General features: G+C 45.5%; 1 long non-coding RNA gene across 1 annotated transcript in view; it reads right to left on the bottom strand.

Moving 5' to 3' along the window:
• LOC126529216 (uncharacterized) overlaps window positions 1-26,065 on the bottom strand; it is a 530,839-nt gene that overhangs the window by 295,044 nt on the left and 209,730 nt on the right. Inside the window, exon 4 of the long non-coding RNA XR_011896100.1 lies at window positions 11,581-11,710. This is a non-coding gene — a long non-coding RNA (uncharacterized lncRNA). The remainder of the gene's footprint in view (window positions 1-11,580; window positions 11,711-26,065) is intronic.

The raw sequence follows: 26,065 nt of genomic DNA on the forward strand, positions 1-26,065 counted from the left end.
CCGTGGTAGAGAAACGGAATGCGATATGAGCGTGCGTAGCCATGATACGCACACGACAAACTGCCTTAGAATATTTAGACTTGAGGGAAAGCTTCGTTAGCAAACGATAGCACGGCAATCAGTACTCGAATATAATTATAACCCTAATACTAATTGTAAATATTCATCTCATCTATGGGATCTAATGCGCGCGCTGTTGCTTTGTCTCTGCGTGTAGTAGTTGAGAGAGCCAGTTTAAGGGCGGAGTAGTTGGAAGGCATACTTTCTAGGAAAAATGGCCGCTCAAGGAGAAGAGCGAACTCGAGCGGCTTTAGAGGCTAGGAAAACTGCCCTAAAATATTTAGACTTGAGGGAAAGCTTCGTTAACAAACTATAACACGGCAATCAGCACTAGAATACGACGAGAGAAATTACTGAGACGTGGAAAATTCCCTTGAAAAAAAAATCTGGTTTGCTAGACAAATGCTTGTATGTATTGAACCTCTTAAAAGATGAGGGGTGAAATATGCGCTCACCGAGAGGGCATCTTCAGCACGAGACATCCGCAAGGCACCTTACAGAGATGTGGAGAGCTTCGCGGCCGGAACGAAGCCTCCCTTCTCCGCCGGCCAAGAGGGGGAAACGCGCTTTCCGATCGCTCAAGGTTGCGCGGACAAAGCATAACTCTAGCGTCTAGGAAAAGCTTAACCAGGTGCGATGGCGGCACGCATAGCGTGGGAAGCTAGCCGCCAGAATAACTATACCAAGGACTGCTGCTGATGAGGGCGAAATACCTTCGTGTAATTATAATAACCCTAATAGGACTACTTTCGAAAAAAAAAGGAAACGGCCCAGAGGGCTATACTACGAGAGCTATGACTGATAGTTTTCTATATATATATATATATATATATATATTCATCTCATCTATGGGATCGCATGCGCGCGCTGTTTCTTTGTCTCTGCGTGTAGTACAGTTAAGAGAGCCAGTTTAAGGGCGGAGAAGAAGAAAGAAGAGAAAAGCAAAAACTGCAGCGCCGTGGTTTTAAAGCGCACCCGTGGTAGAAAAACGGAATGCGATATAAGAGTGCGTAGCCATGATACGCACACGACAAACTGCCTTAAAATATTTAGACTTGAGGGAAAGCTTCGGTAACAAACGATAGCACAGCAATCAGCACTCGAATATAATTATAACCCTAATACTAATTGTAAATATTCATCTCATCTATGGGATCTAATGCGCGCGCTGTTTCTTTGTCTCTGCGTGTAGTACAGTTAAGAGAGCCAGTTTAAGGGCGGAGAAGAAGAAAGAAGAGAAAAGCAAAAACTGCAGCGCCGTGGTTTTAAAGCGCACCCGTGGTAGAGAAACGGAATGCGATATAAGAGTGCGTAGCCATGATACGCACACGACAAACTGCCTTAAAATATTTAGACTTGAGGGAAAGCTTCGGTAACAAACGATAGCACAGCAATCAGCACACGAATATAATTATAACTCTAATAATAATTGTAAATATTCATCTCATCTATGGGATCTAATGCGCGCGCTGTTTCTTTGTCTCTGCGTGTAGTACAGTTAAGAGAGCCAGTTTAAGGGCGGAGAAGAAGAAAGAAGAGAAAAGCAAAAACTGCAGCGCCGTGGTTTTAAAGCGCACCCGTGGTAGAAAAACGGAATGCGATATAAGCGTGCGTAGCCATGATACGCACACGACAAACTGCCTTAATATATTTAGACTTGAGGGAAAGCTTCGGTAACAAACGATAGCACAGCAATCAGCACACGAATATAATTATAACTCTAATAATAATTGTAAATATTCATCTCATCTATGGGATCTAATGCGCGCGCTGTTTCTTTGTCTCTGCGTGTAGTACAGTTAAGAGAGCCAGTTTAAGGGCGGAGAAGAAGAAAGAAGAGAAAAGCAAAAACTGCAGCGCCGTGGTTTTAAAGCGCACCCGTGGTAGAGAAACGGAATGCGATATGAGCGTGCGTAGCCATGATACGCACACGACAAACTGCCTTAGAATATTTAGACTTGAGGGAAAGCTTCGTTAGCAAACGATAGCACGGCAATCAGTACTCGAATATAATTATAACCCTAATACTAATTGTAAATATTCATCTCATCTATGGGATCTAATGCGCGCGCTGTTGCTTTGTCTCTGCGTGTAGTAGTTGAGAGAGCCAGTTTAAGGGCGGAGTAGTTGGAAGGCATACTTTCTAGGAAAAATGGCCGCTCAAGGAGAAGAGCGAACTCGAGCGGCTTTAGAGGCTAGGAAAACTGCCCTAAAATATTTAGACTTGAGGGAAAGCTTCGTTAACAAACTATAACACGGCAATCAGCACTCGAATACGACGAGAGAAATTACTGAGACGTGGAAAATTCCCTTGAAAAAAAATCTGGTTTGCTAGACAAATGCTTGTATGTATTGAACCTCTTAAAAGATGAGGGGTGAAATATGCGCTCACCGAGAGGGCATCTTCAGCACGAGACATCCGCAAGGCACCTTACAGAGATGTGGAGAGCTTCGCGGCCGGAACGAAGCCTCCCTTCTCCGCCGGCCAAGAGGGGGAAACGCGCTTTCCGATCGCTCAAGGTTGCGCGGACAAAGCATAACTCTAGCGTCTAGGAAAAGCTTAACCAGGTGCGATGGCGGCACGCATAGCGTGGGAAGCTAGCCGCCAGAATAACTATACCAAGGACTGCTGCTGATGAGGGCGAAATACCTTCGTGTAATTATAATAACCCTAATAGGACTACTTTCGAAAAAAAAAGGAAACGGCCCAGAGGGCTATACTACGAGAGCTATGACTGATAGTTTTCTATATATATATATATATATATATATATTCATCTCATCTATGGGATCGCATGCGCGCGCTGTTTCTTTGTCTCTGCGTGTAGTACAGTTAAGAGAGCCAGTTTAAGGGCGGAGAAGAAGAAAGAAGAGAAAAGCAAAAACTGCAGCGCCGTGGTTTTAAAGCGCACCCGTGGTAGAAAAACGGAATGCGATATAAGAGTGCGTAGCCATGATACGCACACGACAAACTGCCTTAAAATATTTAGACTTGAGGGAAAGCTTCGGTAACAAACGATAGCACAGCAATCAGCACACGAATATAATTATAACCCTAATACTAATTGTAAATATTCATCTCATCTATGGGATCTAATGCGCGCGCTGTTTCTTTGTCTCTGCGTGTAGTACAGTTAAGAGAGCCAGTTTAAGGGCGGAGAAGAAGAAAGAAGAGAAAAGCAAAAACTGCAGCGCCGTGGTTTTAAAGCGCACCCGTGGTAGAGAAACGGAATGCGATATAAGAGTGCGTAGCCATGATACGCACACGACAAACTGCCTTAAAATATTTAGACTTGAGGGAAAGCTTCGGTAACAAACGATAGCACAGCAATCAGCACACGAATATAATTATAACTCTAATAATAATTGTAAATATTCATCTCATCTATGGGATCTAATGCGCGCGCTGTTTCTTTGTCTCTGCGTGTAGTACAGTTAAGAGAGCCAGTTTAAGGGCGGAGAAGAAGAAAGAAGAGAAAAGCAAAAACTGCAGCGCCGTGGTTTTAAAGCGCACCCGTGGTAGAAAAACGGAATGCGATATAAGCGTGCGTAGCCATGATACGCACACGACAAACTGCCCTAATATATTTAGACTTGAGGGAAAGCTTCGGTAACAAACGATAGCACAGCAATCAGCACACGAATATAATTATAACTCTAATAATAATTGTAAATATTCATCTCATCTATGGGATCTAATGCGCGCGCTGTTTCTTTGTCTCTGCGTGTAGTACAGTTAAGAGAGCCAGTTTAAGGGCGGAGAAGAAGAAAGAAGAGAAAAGCAAAAACTGCAGCGCCGTGGTTTTAAAGCGCACCCGTGGTAGAGAAACGGAATGCGATATGAGCGTGCGTAGCCATGATACGCACACGACAAACTGCCTTAGAATATTTAGACTTGAGGGAAAGCTTCGTTAGCAAACGATAGCACGGCAATCAGTACTCGAATATAATTATAACCCTAATACTAATTGTAAATATTAATCTCATCTATGGGATCTAATGCGCGCGCTGTTGCTTTGTCTCTGCGTGTAGTAGTTGAGAGAGCCAGTTTAAGGGCGGAGTAGTTGGAAGGCATACTTTCTAGGAAAAATGGCCGCTCAAGGAGAAGAGCGAACTCGAGCGGCTTTAGAGGCTAGGAAAACTGCCCTAAAATATTTAGACTTGAGGGAAAGCTTCGTTAACAAACTATAACACGGCAATCAGCACTCGAATACGACGAGAGAAATTACTGAGACGTGGAAAATTCCCTTGAAAAAAAAATCTGGTTTGCTAGACAAATGCTTGTATGTATTGAACCTCTTAAAAGATGAGGGGTGAAATATGCGCTCACCGAGAGGGCATCTTCAGCACGAGACATCCGCAAGGCACCTTACAGACACCTTACAGACACCTTACACCTTACAGGCACCTTACACCTTACAGGCACCTTACAGGCACCTTACTTATCTCTCTCTCTCTGTAAGCGTGTACACGTCATATCAAATGGGAAGTTATCGCGGTTTACGTGTCGTCGCGTGACAGACAGGTGAAGTGGCGGTGGGGCAAAAAACTTTTGACCAATCGCGGAGGGCTGATTGCAGAATGGATAGAAATGTTTGGAATGATTTTATGACACAGCGCCCCTGAGTGGTATGAAGAGGGCAAGAAGAATGCGTTCTGTTAATACAGTTTGCAATAGGTGAATAATTACTTGCAAGTTTCTCATCTTGATGCAGTTAGTGCAATAAAAATAACCTTTTGTTACTGTTCATAGCCTGTTGCCCTTCCAGTTGCTTTGCATTCTGCCCCACAATGCTCCAAGTACCAGCAAGCTTGCCCTCCTACCAGCGGCCATTGCTCAACAATTTCCTTGTACGAAATAAATTTGATCTAGAGGTTCCTGTATCTTGAATCTTTTTCCACTTGCACATTCGCTGCTACGAAGCATCTGTTTAGTACGCGGCATGAATGAATCGTAAAAAGAAATTTTGCATAAAGTGTGCGCATTCGAACATTTGAAATGCGTTTGAATCTACGTGTCTGCACCGCATATATCCAAAACGTGCAGCTGCTGTGATCGACGGTTAGTGATAAATGACGCTCTGCCAACGGTCACTGACATAACTGCATGCACGAAAGTTCGCTTGGCGACGATCATTAATCGGCTTTTCGGCAGCTAAGGAGCCCTCACATGATTGCCCTCTTTACGTGTGCGAAGTATTCTTTGAACATCTTTTAAACGCCCTTTAAAGCTTTTCTTGCCCTCCAGATCCGGCGAGAAAACTTCGTATGCATGCTGAAAAACATTGAACTGCTTTTTGTTGCAACGTACTGCCCGCTTGCACGCAAACGTTTGAGCTATTTGAGCCAGCCACGGGCTCAAATAGGATTTTATTTTGGAGGACCGAGGGGGGTCCTACCCCCTATATGCACGTTCGTGCGTGTATTTGCATGTACATATATGTGCACGCACATACACAAACTAACAAGTTCGGGCAGTTGCACCATTACCTCGCTCCGGCTGCACCACTGGTTCGAGCGTATGGCCCGTATTAAAAGGTGCCATCTTGCTCGGCACCTGCGCACAATTGCCGCTTTTAGCTCGCGACCAGCAGACAAAAATGCAAACAGAACAACGCCCGGCATTTTCCTCCTGCGCTCGCGAGGAGTGGCTTCACTGCATAGCCGCAACATAATGCCGGACCTATGTGCATCTCCGCTCCCTGGGTGAACGCGATGCGAGACCTGGCGTAGTCGACGCGAAGTGACTCTCTGACTCTCTGACTTTCGGCGTACATCAAGCGTAAGCACTATGAAGGCTACCCTGGGCCTAACTTAACTTGCATCACGAGGCAAAATTGCACGCCTGTGCCTTTTTCACAAAATATTTCATCATGAGTCTATTGGCTACGAGTTACTTCTTCGCCCTTCACATGTTTCACGCCGCACAGATCACATACATAAGGTAGGCATTTCTACATGCAAAACTAAAACATTCTCGGATTCTTTTATTCCTCGCACGTCATATGACTGGAACCACCTTCCATCCTCAATTGCCACAATTCCTGACCCTGTATTGTTTCGGACTGTTGTTACCGCTTCTATTTAATGATGTATTGTGTTGATCACTTATTCTAACTTTTCTATGTCTTGGTAATTGTTCTCTGATGTTGCTTGTATTTTCAGTGTTATTATGTATTACCCACTCCCCTCTGTAATGCTTTGCCCTGAGGGTAAAATAAATAAATAAATAAAGTACGCGCATGGCGCATGTGTGGATTCAGACAAGATTATCTGCGCATATATGACGCGGGTTCGATTCCGGTCCGCACCAGAGAAATGTTTAATAATTTTGTTTTGTCACTGAAGAGGAGCCCATACCCACTGATCCCCGCTTTACATCAAAGAAGAGCTGCACATACCCAGAACCCACGCACACACGTTAAACGCTAACCACGCGATAGGGATCATGGTGGGGGCATTTTTACTACCCTCAATAACAACAGGAAACTATAACGAGAAGCAGCGGCGTAGTTGTTAGCGCTCTTGGCTTAAAATTGCACGGTTACTGGTTTCTATATTGCACACTGAGTAAATTTTGTACGTCAGATGCTGCCGTTTCTCGAACAAAGCGTGACGAATGTATTCACGCAACGATTTTACTGATTCTCTTTTATTTGCATCCCCAGGCTCTCCATGGCTTTCCCAGTTTCCGTACAACGCTCACTTTCTGAAAATTGCGTCTTGGTCGGTCCTTAGCACCCCCGTACAAAGAATTCAGGAGGCACACTGGATTCGTTTTTTTATTGCTTTTTTTTTCAGTCCGGAACAGCTGCTCGCCCAGTTGATGACGTAAGAGTTGACGTGTATTTGATTCGACCAGGGGCTGTAGCGCTGGCATTGCACTCTATGCATCAATACGTTCGTTCAAGTGCTGTAACAATATGACAGAATGATGCCCGCTCCAGACGTTTTGCGCGACCGTGCGAGAGAAAAGCGGGTAACTCGAAAAGCGGATTGAACGTCCGGCCTATTGCGCTGCATAGCACAATAACAAAAAAAACATATAAAAATACTTCTGGCTTTGCTCACACGGCCGCAAGCGCGTGCTGTCTGGCCGAGACAATGCACTGATGCATCATTTCCGTTCCACTCGCACTTTGTTCGCGTTCGCACGCTCTCAATGACGCTCGGAAAAAGGAAAAAGAAAACGGCGCTGAACTACTACTCGGGTAGCTATATTTATCCTACTGCCTTCCAAAACGGGAGTCTTCTTGCTTGCAACAAAAAGAAAGAGCTCATTGTCCTATTCACCAACTCGCACTCCCCCCCGCCTGTTCTACGGCAAGAACCTGTCGTCATCTAAACGTATGTTTTACCTCAGTGGGTACAGTCTTGGTGCCGCACTTCTACCAATAATAATTCGGCAAGCGCATATATTGTTGCGCCAGTAGTAAAGTGCTCTAAATTGGGATTGCTTTGTCAGTCTGTGTGCGTGCCACCCGTACGCCCATTCTGCGTCGCTGTCAACGACCGCTGCCGACATCGAGGACTCCAAGCGATGCTTTTTGTCCCGGTTAGGCCGTCTTGTCCTCCCCATCGTCGCCAGGGCCGGAGCGTAAACGAAAAAGAAAAATTCTCTGCAACCGCCTCCACCAGGATCTTGAAGTAGGCCAGTGAAACTATGTGCATTTGGGAGTCGAGCGCCTTGATTACTGAGCTACGGGTTCTTTTTTTTTTTGTTTATTACATACAAACAACGTTAGTAGTGTAGCGTAAATGCTAATTAGAATAAATTGAGACACGCACAGGCTAACAAATGACCACATCTCTAACAACGCCCTCTATACCTGCTGAGCTATTGAAAGGTTCATCGTTGTGTGGGTGAACAAAATTACTTTAGGAAATAATAGGCAAGTGAAAATGGGATGGCGGTTTTCATGGTCGGAGGATGCTGCTGTCTCACTGAATCGGTTGCGAGGAGGATCACTGCACTCTGCTGTACTCATTGCTTATCGCGTTGGTTAAGAAAGGTGAGAGATTACCAGTAAATCTTTAGTAGTAGTACAAGGGATCAACAGTGATCGGCACAAGAAATGGCTCAGGCTTCAGAGAACGTTTCTACGAAGATATACGGCAAGTTCGCTATTCGGAACGATGTTTCCTAGCTTGAAATATCGCTGAGTTACTCACTAGCGGTGGAACACGGAATGTCTTATCCGAACATTGCCAAAACATCGATTGCGACATGTCTCATTTTACTGCTGGTGATCGTTTCCATTCTCTGTCCTTCTGTAAATCTTCGTCATGGAAGCAAAATCTGATTTGAGTAAATAAAGTTAATAATTAAGCAAGTCGTGCTTCGTATACTTGAACAAGGGCGGCCGCATATTCTTTCAAGCGGGTGCGAATAACTCGGCACATATTTTGTGTTTGTTAAAGCACCATGGAAGGAGCATCTTAAGCTTGACAGCTTATCGTATTGCCAACATATGCTTTAAATGCAATTAGTTCTGGCCACACACGCACACACAAACGCACACACATATATAGATGTATCTCTTTCATCGTGGTTGTGTCTTTGCGCTAACTTCGTGTCCATAAGTGGGCTCGAACCAGCGCGAGTATTGTCACCCCTCATGGGGAAAGTCAGCTCTGCGAAAGCTCCCATAGAAATTTGTTCTGCCAGAGACACGTCTCCTTGACAAAACGGTCGCTCGAGGCAGAGGCTTCCTGCTTCGGCAATTGTTTGTAGCTTTGCTACCGTCTTCCTGTGAATTATTTATCTCGTTTACACTTGTCTTCCTTTTATTTTGTCTTCTGCATACAAAGAAATACCGCAAGATAGGAAAAAAAGTTTGACGTCATTACGACCTTGTGCACTTCGACTGTCGAGATGCCAGTCGCATTTCCCTGAGAAATATGTAGCAGATTCCGAGTGCACAAAATGCGGTGAGCAGTACTTCAATCAATACAATGCACGGCAATGTTGATGAAGGTGCATGTTTTCGCACTTTCACGGATGAACTTCGCTCTGTACTAAAGAGTTGCCCATAGGCTGACACAGATACACATACAATATAATCGAAAGTTTCATGTGACGCGAGACCTAAAGTTTGCGTCGATAACAATAAAACTGCAACGAATCAACGACACGATGATAGCGCCAAGTGTCATACTATAGCACGCATGACATGAAGCTTGGACCTGAGATTAAGTGTTTATTGCCTTTACAAAATTTTAAAATATTGACGCTGCCTTCCAGAGGCAGCAAAACGACACTAACATATACAAGTGGCCTAGGTAGTTATTTACATTAAAGATGACTGGTCGCTGATTAAAATGGAAATATTTGCGCTTTATTAAAAGGTGCAAGTTTATTACGGCGCAAGCGAACCAACAGGGACATAGACGTAAGACTCGTGTTACGTCTTTCCTTAGCGACCGTGTTGTTTCGTTCGCGCCATAAGTATAAATGCAGACATACCGACTCGCCAAGCTAGCTGTATTTTTTTACGTTTACGTAGTTTGAAACGAAGTCAGTAGTGCTATCATCGAGTGCTAAAAAATATGTTTCAGGTGATGTTGTTGCAGCCCTCACGGGCACCTCTTTTCTGGACGAATGTGAACATTTATTATTTTTTGTTGCAATATGTTATTCGGGGCAAGTGATGCTTCCTTTATGTGGCCTGCAGAACGGCAGCCTCAGTTGATGTGAATGCACTGTTTTCATCGTAGATTTCGGTATGTTTGCATCGACCATACGCATGCACTCTTTTTCTGGATCCTGGGAAACATTCTTGTCGCTCTACGGCGAGAGGAGCCCCCCGAGGAAGCTTGCAAGCCTATCCATTGAAGTAAGCGCCCTACAGCGCCAGCTGCGAGGTTCAGACAAGCGTCGGCTCCCTTGCACCTGGGCCAGATGGCGCTACGTGTTCAGGCTAAACGTGGTCCAATAGGGAGTCCATGCCACTGGCACTAGATGGCAACATAAGGAACTTTTCAAGTAGGTCTGCTAGATGGCGCTACGTGGGAATGATCGGCCGTACATGAATTCGCTTAAGCTCGGTGTTTCTGGGATCTTTAAAATGCATTTCTCACTTTCCAAATTGATCATTTAGGACAAGATATTGCGATATATATTGCGATATATGCATTCGAGCATACACCTATTGCCTAGCTGTCGGGATATCGAATCGCAAGTGACCCGACAACAGCAATAAACCGTAATTTTGTTCGAATCGTAACTGAACCGGAAGTTACGATCTTTTTTCACTCCGGAGAAAAAACGGAAAACAAGAGGTAACCGTTTTTTTGGTTCAGGTGGCCTCACCATTCCTCGAGCTTTTCATCCATACATTGCCTACATTTGCGGCTCGTGCTACCTCAATCGTAGATACGCGCCAACTTATCGCGGTTTTAAACGTATAGTGCCACCGTCAGCACGGTTTTCGGCGTAATGCGTCAGATGGCCGACTAAATGTGTTAACAATTTCGACAGCAGTTGCATGCGTGGCCTCGACTTGCCAGCTCGTGATGCGCGCAAAGCAACCGAGACACTGTGAAACACTTGCACTCGTTGCTCGACCACAGTTTGACTGCGAAGTTTAGGCATTGATCTCTTCGTCAGCGCCAATTAACAGCAGATCGTTAGGATAAAAAAGAGTATTGCTGGGCCATCGATCTGGCATGTCTAATGAGGGGAATCGTCAACGCCATCTTTGATTAAAGTTAACACAGGGCTAGATTCAGGGCTGTGAACGGGCCCTTCGAACAGTAACTGATTGCATCCTACTGCTTGGACTCATCTTCACTCCTCAATCGCCTTGTTATCGTTTCCTCCTCCCTTTCCTCCTGAGCCGAGTAGCACGCTGGAGGGCTTTTCTACTCCTCTCTCTATTGCCCTCTTTCTCTCTTTAATCAATAAAGCTTCCCTTGACATACAATTGAGGAGTGTTGTTGAGTCTGCGTAATTCTTGGTAGCTATGTGCGCCCTGCAGAACAAGCAGGCGTCATCTTTCAGTGCATTTTATCAGTAGCGTCGAGTTTCTTAAAAAAAAAAAAAAATGTGCGCAGTTTTCGTTTATTTTTCTTCGGTTACGCAAATGAACTTGAACTAGTTAGAACCGGTTTGAACCCCATTTTTTCCCTGCAGACTGGAACCGAAACTGCATCGTTTTCGGTGAACCGAAGTGCAAGAACTGTGACGAAAAAAAAAATAATAAACTTTTGGTTCGTCACTCTGCTTCTTGGGTTGTTAAACACTGTGTTTTCATACAACTAACGCGGAATAAAGAGTAATAAATAGCGCCACAGGCACGTCTGAAGCCACAGTAACGAATATCACAACGATCCACGTACTGCGAATCTCTCCCGTGCACAACCACAGGATCAGGGCGTTCGCGATCGATCTGGTATTTTTTATATATTTTTTTCGGAAGCACTAATGCTGAATCACCGCGTGCATCGTCTCTGCGCCGAGTCATCGATACGCTCGATGCCGCACCGCTTGGCGGTCATCGCGACCGGTAGTTTTCTTACCTGTTGCTCGCTCAGGGCTGATGTCGTGCTGACCGCTCCGTGCGCATCGATCCATCGGTGTCCAGTCGTTTGTTCTCTGTTCATTTCTTTCTTTTTTCTTCAGTTGTCACCGCGCTCTCCGACGTGCGACCTGCGAAAAGGGAAGGTTATACACCGCGAGATTCGCGCAGAGCGGGTGCGTAGGAGTCGTTGTTGGTGACATAAGAAAGCGTATCTTTGTTCATTCTTTCACTTGATCGAATCAAGGAACGTAATTTGTTAATGCATCGCGCCGACAGACCGACGGGGTACCTTTTAAAACGTACCTTTCTTTCCCTGCCTTCTCAGGTTTTGTGCGGCTGCAGCTGCTGCTGCTGCGTCACTCATTAGCTCGGCGGATGTATTTGTGAATATAGATGATACAATATACTTAAACTCGATTTTATTTTCAATTCACACTTTTTTTTCACAAACACATAATTACGTGAAAGCCGAGGAGCCTCCTGCAAAGGCTATCTCTCGATAGCTTCGCAGAGTCGTGGACACCTACCTAGCTGTGCCGAATTCAAGTGTACCACCAAACAGCAAGTGTACCACCAAACCAAAGTATACCTAGCTGTGCCGAATTCAAGTGTACCACCAAACAGCAAGTGTACCACCAAACCAAAGTATACCTAGCTGTGCCGAAGTCAAGTGTACCACCAAACAGCAAGTGTGCCACCAAACCAAAGTATACCTAGCTGTGCCGAATTCAAGTGTACCACCAAACAGCAAGTGTACCACCAAACCAAAGTATACCTAGCTGTGCCGAATTCAAGTGTACTACCAAACCAAAGTATACCTAGCTGTGCCGAATTCAAGTGTACGGCCAAACCAAAGTATACCTAGCTGTGCCGAATTCAAGTGTACGGCCAAACCAAAGTATACCTAGCTGTGCCGAAGTCAAGTGTACCACCAAACAGCAAGTGTGCCACCAAACCAAAGTATACCTAGCTGTGCCGAATTCAAGTGTACCACCAAACAGCAAGTGTACCACCAAACCAAAGTATACCTAGCTGTGCCGAATTCAAGTGTACCACCAAACCAAAGTATACCTAGCTGTGCCGAATTCAAGTGTACCACCAAACCAAAGTATACCTAGCTGTGCCGAATTCAAGTGTACGGCCAAACCAAAGTATACCTAGCTGTGCCGAATTCAAGTGTACCACCAAACCAAGGTATACCTAGCTGTGCCGAATTCAAGTGTACGGCCAAACAGCAAGTGTACCACCAAACCAAAGTATACCTAGCTGTGCCGAATTCAAGTGTACCACCAAACCAAAGTATACCTAGCTGTGCCGAATTCAAGTGTACCACCAAACCAAAGTATACCTAGCTGTGCCGAATTCAAGTGTACCACCAAACAGCAAGTGTACCATCAAACCAAAGTATACCTAGCTGTGCCGAATTCAAGTGTACCACCAAACCAAAGTATACCTAGCTGTGCCGAATTCAAGTGTACGGCCAAACAGGCTTACATACACGCTGCACGCTGACTGACGAACAATTGCCAGTAAGCGAGCATCTGTTCCGCATAATGAATAAAATATACCTTAAAAAGGTCTTAACGTACAATGCCGGCTCACAGGAATCATGCTTAATGAAATAGCAATTTAATGGATCCTCTAATTTACATAATTTCTTTCGATTTAGCGATTCAGTATGTAGCACTGGGTATTCGCCCATTTTTCTTCTCCGGTTCACCAGGATGTGTATGTGCCACAACATGTGCAGGACTCCTAAATGTAGGTATATATGCCACTGCACCATTTAAGAGGAAGCTTTAGCTCGGGCCCAACTCCGACGCGGCCTATTCAAATACATGTAAAAACGCAACAACGTTTTTCTGGAATAACCCCTGGACCGATTATAATGAAATTTCTTGCATTTGAGAGAAAAATTTAAATTCTAGTGACTGTCGGAAGCGGAATTTTGATTTAGGGCTTGAATTTTGTTAAAAAGATTTTCAAAAATTCAGAAGTTTGAAAAAAATAGAAGCACGATGTTTACAAACTAATAGCTCTGCATCAAAAACAGATATCGCGATCCTGTAAGCGGCATCCATTAAACCATTCAAAGCGGACAAATTTGATATGTCAGTTTACATCTTACGTGAATTTGTTACGTTGTTTACGAAGGTTCTGCAAAAGTTGTAATTACACATTACTCCATTTTTTGAGGTTCATGTGTAACATATCAATGTTGTCCGCTTTAGATGTGCTATCAGGTACAATTCACAGAATTGCTATATCATTTTTTCTTGCTGAGTTACGGAGTTGTAAACTTGATAGTTTCGTTTTCTGAAAATTTGCAATTTTTGCGAAATTTTTATAAAAATTTGACGACCTAAATCGAAAATTCGAAACCAACAGTCACTAGATTTTAAGCTTTTCTTTTAAATGCAGCAAACCCCGTCAAATTTGGTGCAGTGGTTGCCGAGAAAAACGAATTCTCCTTTTACATGTATTTAGATAGGAGCACCCGAGCTAAAGCTTCCTCTTAAAACTTATGCTTGATCCCTATATTGACAATGTTTTTGTGTGAATCTATAAAATAAGAGCGGCTCCACCTACAGACGACTCCACCTCCTTAGAGAAAGCCGCGTACTTCGGCGCCAACTCCAATTTCTTTATAATCACGTACTTGAGAAACGCAGACACGCGTTCTTCATAAAGAACGGCTTAACCGATTTGACAGAACTCCTATTCAAGAGAAAAAGTTTAATTTCATGGACTATATAAAACAGCAATTTAATTTAGTTCTTCATCGTATGTACAGAAATTGCCGAAAATCAGTATAAAAAAACGGCATCGTGAACGTTCTTTACACATATGTAGCTCTGCACCAAAACGCATACTATAACTGTTCTGTAAACTCCAACTCTAAGAGAATCTGAAGACACAATTCCTAATACATACGCCTTAGGAGAAAGTGTTCCATTTTACGGGAGCATTTCGAAAAGTTCTTATTGACTAATTCGTGGTACATTTCAGAGTGTATCAGAGAGCATCAATTTCTCCCCCTATAAATATCCGAGTACGTAAAGCCTGCACAATTGCGATAATACGATTCTCCTACATCGACTGAGGTACGGATTCGCCCTAACGCCTCGTGTCCTACAACGGTGACTCAGCTACTACCCGAAGCGCCCACAGAGACCTGGTGTAGTCGACGGTGCACCAGGTGTTGATGAGCCACCTGTGGTCGCTTTCAGGCACAAATGCCAAGGCTGTCAGGTTTGGCCCAGCTCCGCTCGCCTGTTGTGGGAGTGTGACGCTCACGAGACCCTCGATGTCCATGGACCAACCACCTCCGAACTACGATGCCTGGATGCCAGCTCTGGCAACCGGGTCATAGAGGCTTTGAACTCGCGTATTTCACATGCCACAGAGAAGGCAGTCCTGAGGAGGCTCTCTAACCATGCGCGTTAAATCCCCTCCCTCCTTTTGAGTTTCCCCAATAGGCCGCAGGTCATATGGTTATTCAACCTATCAATCCCTAAGTTACCACAGTCGTAAACCTGACGCTTCAATTTCTTTTTATTTTCGATTTCTGAACATTTGTAAGTATCAGTGGGTGAGATAAAAGTATCTCCACGCAGTCGGTCGATTTTAACCTTTTTTTTCTTTAAGTCCAACAAACGCCATAACAGGATTGAGGGCAACGTATGCTGAGCACTACCATTTCCCCGATCACGTGTCTTAACATAAGGGAACCCTGAAGTAACCGGCCCCTCTTGAACACATATAATATTACGATCACGACCACCATCGCTGCACTACCATTCCGTTGTATGCACAGGTAGCGCACCCGACCTTCAACGCACCCAACTCGATCAACCTCCGACACTACTTGCCCACTAAATGCTCGCGGTTCATTAGCTCCGAGCGCGCCAGGAAATAAAAGTAAAACGAGGCGGGAAATGCACGATAAAAGCTCTGGCGAAGAGCCCGGTCATCAGAGTTCCGTGCGCTCAACGCTGAAAAGCGTGGCGTCGGTTATTTCATGAAGCTCAAAACGTAATGCTCTGTACTCATCCGATAGCACTTTACACTTCCACTCTGAAGGCGTTGCATCTCCGTAGATTGATTTCGTCGTCTGCTCCCTCCGCGTGCTTCGAGTGTGGCAAAAAATAATTATGAATATTATTCTTGCAGCTGAGTGGTTTGGGAATAAAAATAAATTACATGGGTGCTTTTCGTCACAGAGCGCTTCTGCATATTGTAGAAACGTTGGGCGATCGATACTCAGTGGGTCAGAGTACCTCACGAGTATCAGCGATGCAGGAGAAAGTCTAACTTTATCTTATCATAAACACAAATTGTAGTGGGGGAAAGTGCCATGCAGTGTTTGTATCGGTCCACATTAAGTTCCCCTAAATACCGTATTAATTCGAATGCAGGTCGATAATCCTTTTCTTTTCTTGAATATGTTCCCCAAATTGAGCTGTTCACCTACATTCGCGACCATATAATTTTAACCCATACGCGTGAATGCAGCTAGCAAAAGTACAAAGCTTACCGAGCTTTTACATCCCAAGGTCAGTCGAAGGTTGGGGGGGGGGGGGGGGGGGGCGGGTTGAGGCGGTGCGATGCCGCCGGCGAAGCATATCCGACCAGGACGACTTCTCTGGTAGTTCCGACGATGATGCAGCTTGTGACATCCACTAGCAAGATCTAGCAGCCAAGTTTACGGTAAATAACGGTGTGACGTGTTCAAAATGTCTCGGGTTCTTCTTTTGAAAAGATGCGGGTAGACCAGTATTCAAATTACATCTATTTATTTTTAATTTATCATCGAGTTCAACCTTTATTTGTGATCTACCTATATTAGGATATATACGGTAAACGGAATATTTTGCCAAATATGCCTTTGCCGAACCTACGTAGAATCAAAACAAGAGTTATATAATAACCGTGGCAAAAAAAAAAGTTCACCAAATGAAAAGCAGAAAGGCGAGAAAATTATTGGATTTTACAGGTCAGAACTACAATCCTATTACGAGGATTAAAATCATCCTACAATTGTATTAGTTAGCCACAGTATGACTACCAACTTAAACAAAATAAATTAGTTGCCATCTTATTACGACATTAAAAGTAATGGCAAGCCTTAGCGTCTCGAAACAGCACAGTGGGCTATGAGGGACTCTAGGCGCTAGGAGAGCTAAGCGGATAGAAGAAGTGACTTTGAAGATTGGCACTCTTTTTCTCCCTTATTCTTCCAGCCTAATTTTCTTGCGTCAGAACCACATTTCAGGAATAAATCAAACTAGCCCAACATCATGGCGGACGCCCTGATAATCGGTTGCAGGGCTCCCGATTATTCTTTTGCACGGCATTTTAGAGATGTAAGCGTCTTTGCTGTACCTGTTACTACTTTGCACGCACAGTGGATGCATAATGATAATAAGGCTGGAAAAAGGCGACGCGGAACAAGAAGTAATGATAAAAAGGACAGAAGATTCAAGCTTGAAGTCACGCAAATGCACCAAAGACAATCCACGAGAGATCACGTAAGATACACTCGAACATATTGTCAGTCCACATAAATGCCGGGAAGGCATCTGATACAGAAAGTCCCATAAAACACACAATTTACACCCCGACAGCTTACGTGGAATGACACAAACGGTAATCCGTATTTTCCATCAGTGTTGCTCGTTTCGAGAAATATCTGGAGAAATCACGTCGCAGGAACGACAGGGCCATTTTAGCAGTATTTTTGTGTTCTGTAAAATGCCTGTCATTTAGGAGCTCTAAAGCTGTCTGAAGGTCAACCCTCTTCTCTTCCTATGCTGGATATTCAGACAGGAGATGTTTTACAGCTTCTCTTACATCACATGGTATTGCCATTGGAACGGTGTGATATTCCAATTAGCAATGAGTAGGCGTTCGTAAAAGGAACTCGTTGTCGCAGGCAGCGCAGTAACGTTTCCTTCCATCGAGTAAAAATGAGCAAAAGTAATTTCATAAATCCACGAAAATTTATCCGTTGCTGGGTAGAATCGAATCCGCGTCATATGCAGTTAGAAAATGTCAGAATACAGGGATATGCGCCAGGCGTGGACTTCGTGGCGGTGCCGCCACGAAGTCCAAGAATACATTGCATTAATAAATAATGGGGACAGTAACACAACTTTTGTCGGAAGCAAACGATAGAGCACCTAGAGGTCGACGTTGGCGAGCCTTCGTATTGGGATGCGCGTTAGTCTCAATACTGCATACCTTAAACTCAAGAAAAGTGCATTATACTACATTTACTGAAGAAATACACAACCTGTCCTTGCATAGGGCGTTTTATTTTTCCGTCCATTAAATGAAGTGCGCCATCAGCTCTACCTAATTCTGAAATCGGAGCTGCAAACTTTTATTTTTAACGTTGTCGTATCTGTTTCTTTCTTTTTTTCTCTTTCTGTCATTTACATGCCGGGCCTTTCCGGTTGCACACGTTTGTCTTCGACTTAAAGCAAACCCGGTGCTCACGCTATGGGAGTACACGAAGAGTGTAACGAGAGCAGGTCTCGCCGCTCCAAACAAGTTTACTTGAAATATGTTCCACTTGATGAAGGCGGGGTACTGCGTGGGCGTCAAACGTAGGGCAGTGAAAAGCCTGAGTTCACCCAGGCTGAAATACATATACATATATTTACTTAGGGAGAATTGGTGGTGTACTCTCATAAAAACGCTTTGCTCGTTCCAAGTACTTTTAAAAGTAAACTCATACAAGCGTGCAGCCGCTTTTACGGACATACGCCACGTGGGCAACACAAAGAAACCGCGTTCAGAAATGCAGTTAACAGGAGTAGTCGACGCATCTTTATAAATTGTCTTGCGCTGCGTGTCACAGAGGAAAAAAAGACAACCAAAAACAAAGGTACGGAAAGCGCAAGAATATCGCGCTGTGGATTCGCGCCGTAATTCTTGTCGAGCCGTCTTTTATTGCGACGACAATCTTGCGGACACTGGAGGGGGCGTTTGTGGTGTCCGTGCCGCCATGCTTTTCCGGCTGGAAGCGACGGCGCATGCGCGGTATACGAGGGTGAGCGCGCACGATTGGTCCCTGCACCCGCGTGTTCGAAGTCACGTGATCAGCGACTCGCTACTGGATTGAACACGCGAGGACTAGCAGAGACGGCTGGTGCTGACGATGTGCGCTGTCGTCGCCACGCGCCCACTGTGGCACCTAGTGTTGCAGAATCACGTTATCCGCTAATTTTCCGAGGCGCTGCTGTTGAACTGATTAAGAATGTGACAGTAATGACAGTAACTTTCACTTAGCGGACAAGCACGCGTGTTCCGCGCTGCCAGCGCTGCTAATCGCCAGCTTTGCGAGTGATTGATACGTTCACCAAGGGAACTCGGTTCGTGCGTGCCTTTGGGACGCGTATCGTCAACCGCGTGCAATCGCTACCCCAATGTTTACTGCAATTTACATCGGCATCGGAACCATGAACCATACTTAGTGTATTACTCTAGTAATCGCTGTCAGAGATGGTCTTTTCAAACCAAATGACGAGTTATCTTTTAAGCAAGCAGAACGTGGACAACTATGAAATATAAATACATTTCACAACACGAGAACAAAAAAGAAAAGAGAACGAAGGCATAAATCAGAGATCCCGACTGCAGCATTGGCCGCAGACTTGACAAAGCCGTGACGAATTGCACGCCGACCGACTAGAATCGGCAAGTAGTAGGGTACGTGGCAGGGAACATACAGTAAATGTCACAACAGCAAGCTAACATGATCAGGTTAAATTGACTCGAAGTAATGAGTGTAACGCAGTAGCAAGTAAGCATACAATAAACAGTGTCGCAAGCCGGATACGGTATTCATGGTAACATAAAAAGGCATAAGACTAACTATAGTGTTCGTTAACACACAGGTAGATAATCGATCAAAACTATTAAGCTGACGCCGCACTATCAGGCATTAACAAAGGCGGTGTGGGACGTACAGCTTTTGGGAGCTTAGCGCTTCTATGCGGAAGAGAGCGTTCCCTGGTCTGCGGTCATAGTACGCGGAATGCGTTTAGAGTATTGCTGGGGGAAAAAAAGCAAGGAAGCAATTCAGCTATAGTTGTTACACGCATAGGCAATTACGAGATAAAATAAGGCAACATGCTAGAATACAAGAGCTATGGTAAAGCCTCTCTAAAGTTCAGTGCTACTATATGCCGCCACATTGTTTCAAAATGGGTGCCATGAGAAATCCCCATAATGATCCCCTGCCATCAACGCCCGTGGTGTTAGCGTAGTCCGCAAAGAATGACGTGTAAAAGAAAGGACTGCAATTATATTTCAATAACATATAACATCTAGGCCTCAACGAGATGTAGAACTTGCCCTCCAGTGTCTTGTTAGCGCAGCCCTTCCATCGTTGAAAACGACCCCCCCCCCCCCAAAAAAAAATAAAGCGAGAACCCTGAACGACTTCGAAAGCGATTGCAGTGCCTGCGTTCGGAGGAATACTGCATTTCTTTCTTTGAAGTTTGAATCCGGCAAAAACAAATGCCACCAGCTTGTCCATGGAATGGAGACTTGCGAATACTCGCCCCTGTTACGATCCACGCCGCCCTTCCTGGCTCTCAAGCGCAAGCTCAGTCAGCGTTTACCGAAACGGCAACACTGAAGAATGACATGATCCCCGCCTGCGCCTCTGCGATAACGTGTCGTGCCCACGTATCTTTTTTTTTTGTTTCTTTTTTGCTTCCTCCCACAGTGCTGCACAAAATGTTTCACTAAGTAGGCGCCACAATCGCGGAATGTGTCAAGGCGTGTCCTCGTATATCACCAGGACAGTAGCCGGCTTGCTGACGACCTATGCAGCGGGTATCCTTCTGGGCATAAAGGATTTGCCTGGTGCGTTGCCCAGAACTATGCGCAACTCGTCGGTATACACCAGTGGGTGCGTGCGTTGGCCTGGAGTTACAGCGCAAAGCACAAGGAGTAAACGAGAGGCGCAATCCGACGGGGACGTGGACACTATTTGACAGATCGCACGCCGCATGTATACCTTTGATAAGAACTACATATTAGCTCAAAACAACATAGTTCGAGCTTGGTGGCACGGTCGCCGTTTCTCAACGTGCTGGCACCGAATTATGGCGGCCACGGCAACGTAGGTGCTCCCTTACGCCCCGCGTGTACATATAGTGTTAGCAACGTCCGGAAGGCGAATGCTGTTTTCGGTTTCAAGGAACCTTCAGACTTCACCTTCAGACTTTATCAGTGACGTCATGGAGAGGCATTGTTTCATTTGTGAATTATTTCAGGTTGTCTATTCGGCAGACGCCAGGTGGTGGAATCAGCGCTGCCGCCGGCATAGCAGCGTGGGACCGAGTGTCCCAAGGGAATTGTGGGAATTTATGTATAGGAAATTTCCGCCCCCTGGTTTTAGATTTTGGCAGTGAAAGATGTTTGCTGGGTTATCAGTGCTGTCAATTTGTCGCTCGGTGTCAGACGCCCCTGTCGAGATGTGTAGTTCCATATCTTGTTCGAACAACTTATGGACGTGCTAGTAGCTTAAAATGCCGGCCACGATGCCGCCAATGCGAAGCATCTGTACCCTCCTCAACTGGCGTTGGGAGGGAGCCTCTTGTTTGAGGCACTTGGGGGCGATGCCTCGATGGAGCATGTGCCAATCGCCACTCACAGAGGTTTATTTCAGCGTGGGAACGAAGCCAATTGCCTACCCCCAAATATAAATCTGGTGTTTGGTTTCAGATTAGCTCAGTGCACATGATGATTATGATGATTATGATGCTTATATTGATGATAATGATCCAAAAAAAGGAAAGGCGCTTGAGTTGCAGAATGAAGCGTCTTTCCTTTATTTAGATGACTATCAGCATCCTCATGTGCAGTGCGCTAATCTGTAACTAAACTGAGAGTTCTGTGGTGTATGCCAGCAACCTAACGTGATTGTACGAGCGAGACTGCGAAGCTCTCTTGCAGCGTCGACTCTGGATAAAGGTATAAGGAGTGTCGGTGAGCCAGCCTGGGCACGTCGGGCAGCGTCATCGGCGAGGTGATTACCAACGATGCCACAATGTCCCGGCAGCCACAGAACTCTAAGTGTCGTTTATACAGCCTCGACCCATCACTGAAACTTAAATTACCAGCGAACCTTCCACGACGTGACGCAACACTGCTGTGTCGGCTGTGGGTAGGAGTAGCATTCACCAACTCCTACAGCTATCGTATTGGAATGGCGGATTCACCAATGTGCGCTAAGTGCAAGTGTGAAGAGACCATCACTCACCTCCTGTGCCACTGTTCTCGCTTCGATAATCAACGTGAGACTCTCCAGTGTGCCTTAAATAGACTGGATGACAGGCCATTTACGGAAGCGAAGATCTTGGGAGCTGGCCTCACAGTTCATTAGCCCAGAAAGCGGTTCGCGCCCTTTTTCGCTACCTGAGGGCAACAGACTTGAGTGCCTGACTATAGACATCCGACACCTGAGTTCTCTCTCTCTCTTTCACTCCCCATTCCCCTCCCCACGTGTAGGGTAGCAAACTGGACTCAGCCTGGTTAACCTGCCTGCCTTTCCGTCTTCCCTTCTCTCTCTCTCTGTAACCAAACGCCAGATTTATGTTTGGGGGGCAATTGGTTTCGTTCCCACGCTGAATGAAAGCTCTGTGAGTGGCGATTGGCTCAATACAAAACGACATGGTGAAGGTCAGTCAAGCAAGGTTCTGCCAAACACCGTTTGTGAGGATAGCTGTTTGAACCCATATTTATTGTTCTGTTGTGTATGGTTGGCACAGAGCGTGGACCTTTGCACTGCTTTACCGAAAACGCGCCGAGATAGACCGCACGGCATGTCAGCGCCTTATAACGGCGAGAAGCGGCGAGAAAGTCCGACAGTATGCGTAAGTGCACAAAAGCAGGCTGTGTGCGCTCGAGAAGCGAACAGCGTACCAGACGGCATTTGAACGGCACGCTGCTTTTCGCGCTTCCGCATACTATCGATCATATCGGCGCTTCGCGTAATTATAGGGCGCTGAAGTGCCATACGTCCGAGGCTCACGCATTACGGTTAAAGAATTGCGAGTGTTTACGACGTTATTCTCCAGCGCCTCTGCCTCACTTTGTCACGAAGCGTAAGAAAGACAGTAGAAATTTATTGAACTGTCAAACATTTCCTTTGAACATTTTTGCGCCTTCCAGAACAGCAATCCGCTTATTGCTTTTATGAGTTTAAACTCTCTTTTTTTACGTCTGAAAAGAAATGTCGTCACAAATCGATCTCGCGCTTGAGCAGCAAAACTGACACGTTACAGTCTAATACATTGATATCGCATTCACTAATTACAGGAATGTTGGCAATGAAAATATTTGACGCAAATTTGCTGCCACTGGCGATCATTGTCTCTATTAGGAAGTACGTCACTGCTACGACGTTTCTTGAATTGTAAAGAAAAATGTTCCCATTTTCAAAAAAATACTGCTCTTTTGTACTGCATGAAAACACTCCATTCACCTTTGCGTTTCATTTTGAAGAACTGCCATGGTTGTTCACGCTCTGTTTGGCTTCGATATTTATGGGGGTGATTAGCTAAATAAACAGACTAGTCTGAAGTGCAATTCGTACAATTATTGCGCACGACAGTGAATGCCACTGAACGCACACTTATGACGCGATTTTACAGTGCTCCCCCCTTTCTTTTTTATGACGAATACTTTTCTGTGAGAAACCTCCTGAAAAGTAAGGGAAACTGGTAATGTAAGGGACTCGTATCTGCTCGTTAATAGAGAAGCTTGTCTTGATACGGTACGATTCGCCTTCGCTCGCCTAACGCAGTCAGTGACGATTTACACGACTACGTGAGTACAAGTCGCTCTAGGCGGGGCAGAAGTCGACGCTTGCGTAGTAAGATCGACACGCAGCAACAAACACACAGATAACGCTCCCAGCTATCGCAGGACAGTTAGCAATTGTGTTCTATCTTCGGTGGTCCAAACACCGTCAAATTGGCAAAGAGTCTCTTGCACCGCGCTTGAACCGATGTTGCGTTTGGTCAGTCGCAAGAAACGCGTGCAAAAGTACTTCTGCCCGCAGGGGGTTTGGAGTACTAACCCAAAAAGAACACCCGAATACAGATCATCAAGCTGGCTCACGCAAGGAAGAGGAGAGAGTGCAGCACTAACTGATCGTCCTCTTGACAGCGCGGCCAATCTGTCTCGGCGCCGCAAGGTGAAGTACACCGTTGCCGGAACCCTTCGGTGGATTAAAAAAATTATGGGGTTTTACGTGCCAAAACCACTTTCTGATTATGAGGCACGCCGTAGTGGAGGACTCCGGAAATTTCGACCACCTGGGGTTCTTTAACGTGCACCTAAATCTAAGTACACGGGTGTTTTCGCATTCCGCCCCCATCGAAATGCGGCCGCGGTGGCCGGGATTCGATCCCGCGACCTCGTGCTCAGCAGCCCAACACCATAGCCACTGAGCAACCACGGCGGGTGGGTGGATTTAAGCTGTCTGTAAAACGAACGCCTTTTCAAAAGCGCACCTTGGTTGTCCAAAGAAAATAAAGCTGCGGAGCCATCCACTGTGCTTGCGAAATAGTCTACGACGTGAGCGACAGCTTGTGTGGTAGCCCCGTTTAAGCACAAACTGCCCTCGAGGACCAATTCAACGTATATAGCTGCGGCGCTACCTCGACGTTCTCGAGCAAAGCGCTCGAGATTTCCTCAGCTCGAGGAGCGTTTTGAGTTGAGGCCGATTTGTGAGATGGAAAATGGCCATCAAAGGGCGTTTGAATTGGAGGGTGGAGTATAGGAGCGTTCGCGAATGAGAGGGCCCTACAAGCTTCGCTTGTCCAAGTCGGAATGTCGCCGCTCGTTTGAGCTCGGTCGTACGCGTGATTTTCTTGCTAGTTCTTCTCGTCTTCTTGTTCTGGAGTTCTGTTTACTATAATAATGAAAAAAAAAGAAAGAATGGGTTAAGAAAAGGTTTGGTATCTTGAGGTACAAAATTTTTCACTTCCTATACCTATAAGGAGAAAATGGTTCCCGATTAGCGCGTAATGTATTTTTAAGCAACTGTAGCTCCTGCAGAATGCCCTGCACATTCTGATTTTTAATGAGTTTGATATCAAAAGACACTGCTTCCGTGTTAGAACGGCTAGTTTTGCCAAAAAACGCGAAGCAGTGAAAGCCACTAAACCGAAAGAACGCTTACCCTGCTACCCAACGTTTTACTCAATGCACGGCTGCATGCTTGTGTCCCCGTTCATTTACGCGTGCAAAAGCTTATTGTTTATCTTCTCTATCCGGCATAATAGCAGCTAAAGCAGAGAACCAGTTGGGCCGCAAACCCATCTGTCGTGTACACAAGTGCGACGCTAACTATAGCCTGACAATATCTCACCACGCGGCCGAGCGGTGCTGCGTCGTCTGTTGAAAATCCGCTCAAAGTTGTAAGCACCCCTTCCCTCCCATCTTTTATTCAGAACATTGTTTACGAAGAACAAATCCGATGCGCCTACCTCTAAGGTTTGCCAACGTCGCCGTAACGTACGTGTAGGCTTAAACCCAAGCAAATATAGCCGGCGAACCGGTTGCGGTAGTTCTCTTCAGCCTTCTTTTGGGAGTTCAGTAAACACCGTTCGGGGCTCACTATTTCATCCCGCAGCGGTTCTTAGTCGTCCTCCGTTATTCATGCCAGTTCACTCTTTTCTGAAGTTGGAGGGTGGACAGCGAGTGTAAATGTTTTCACCCGCTTCGCACAAAGGAGCACCGAATCTGCTCTCCGGACGTTTGACTCCGATTCAAGGGCCCAAAAAAGGAACTGAAAGCACTGGTGCAGTGCTTCGATATCTTGTATACAAGATAGCTTGAACGTGAAAACGCTTTATATACGTGGAAGGTACGTTCACGCTCCAGCTTTACCGGCTTCGTAAGGCGTTTTACATGGTTAGGTCGGGTTCTGTATGGTTAGAAAACTGCGAGACGTCCAGAAGGAGGAACGCTGCCTCCAATGTGTGTGCGTGGATGTGCGTAAGCGTGGGTGTATTTGTATGTGTGTATCCGTGTGTGTGGGCGTTCATAGGTGTATTTGTGTGTATGCGCGTGCCTGGGTATATGGGCAAGACAGAGGTTTCACAGGGGGCTGCAAAGTTCAAGTAAACAAGAATGGGCAACCTGCGACCAGCGCGTATTGTGCTGGTGTGTTTGTTTGTTTGAGCGTGTGTGTGTGTGTGCGTGCGTGCTTTATTTTTATTTTCTGTCGGCATTCATGTGTGTGTGTGCCAGCGTGCATGAGTAACACGAAGGGTTCCCAAGAAAAAAATGAAATTATGGGGTTTCACGTGCCAAAACCACTTTCTGATTATGAGGCACCCCGTAGCGCGGGTTCTCGGAGTTCGTGTAATCTGAAAAAAATTGGCTGAAGGCTTAGCTTGGTTAAGCCTGGAAGATTGCGAAAGCAATACCCTTAGCTGCGCCTTGGTTTG

Source organism: Dermacentor andersoni, chromosome 8, assembly GCF_023375885.2.
Source record: "Dermacentor andersoni chromosome 8, qqDerAnde1_hic_scaffold, whole genome shotgun sequence".
Classification (NCBI taxonomy): Eukaryota; Metazoa; Arthropoda; class Arachnida; order Ixodida; family Ixodidae; genus Dermacentor; species Dermacentor andersoni.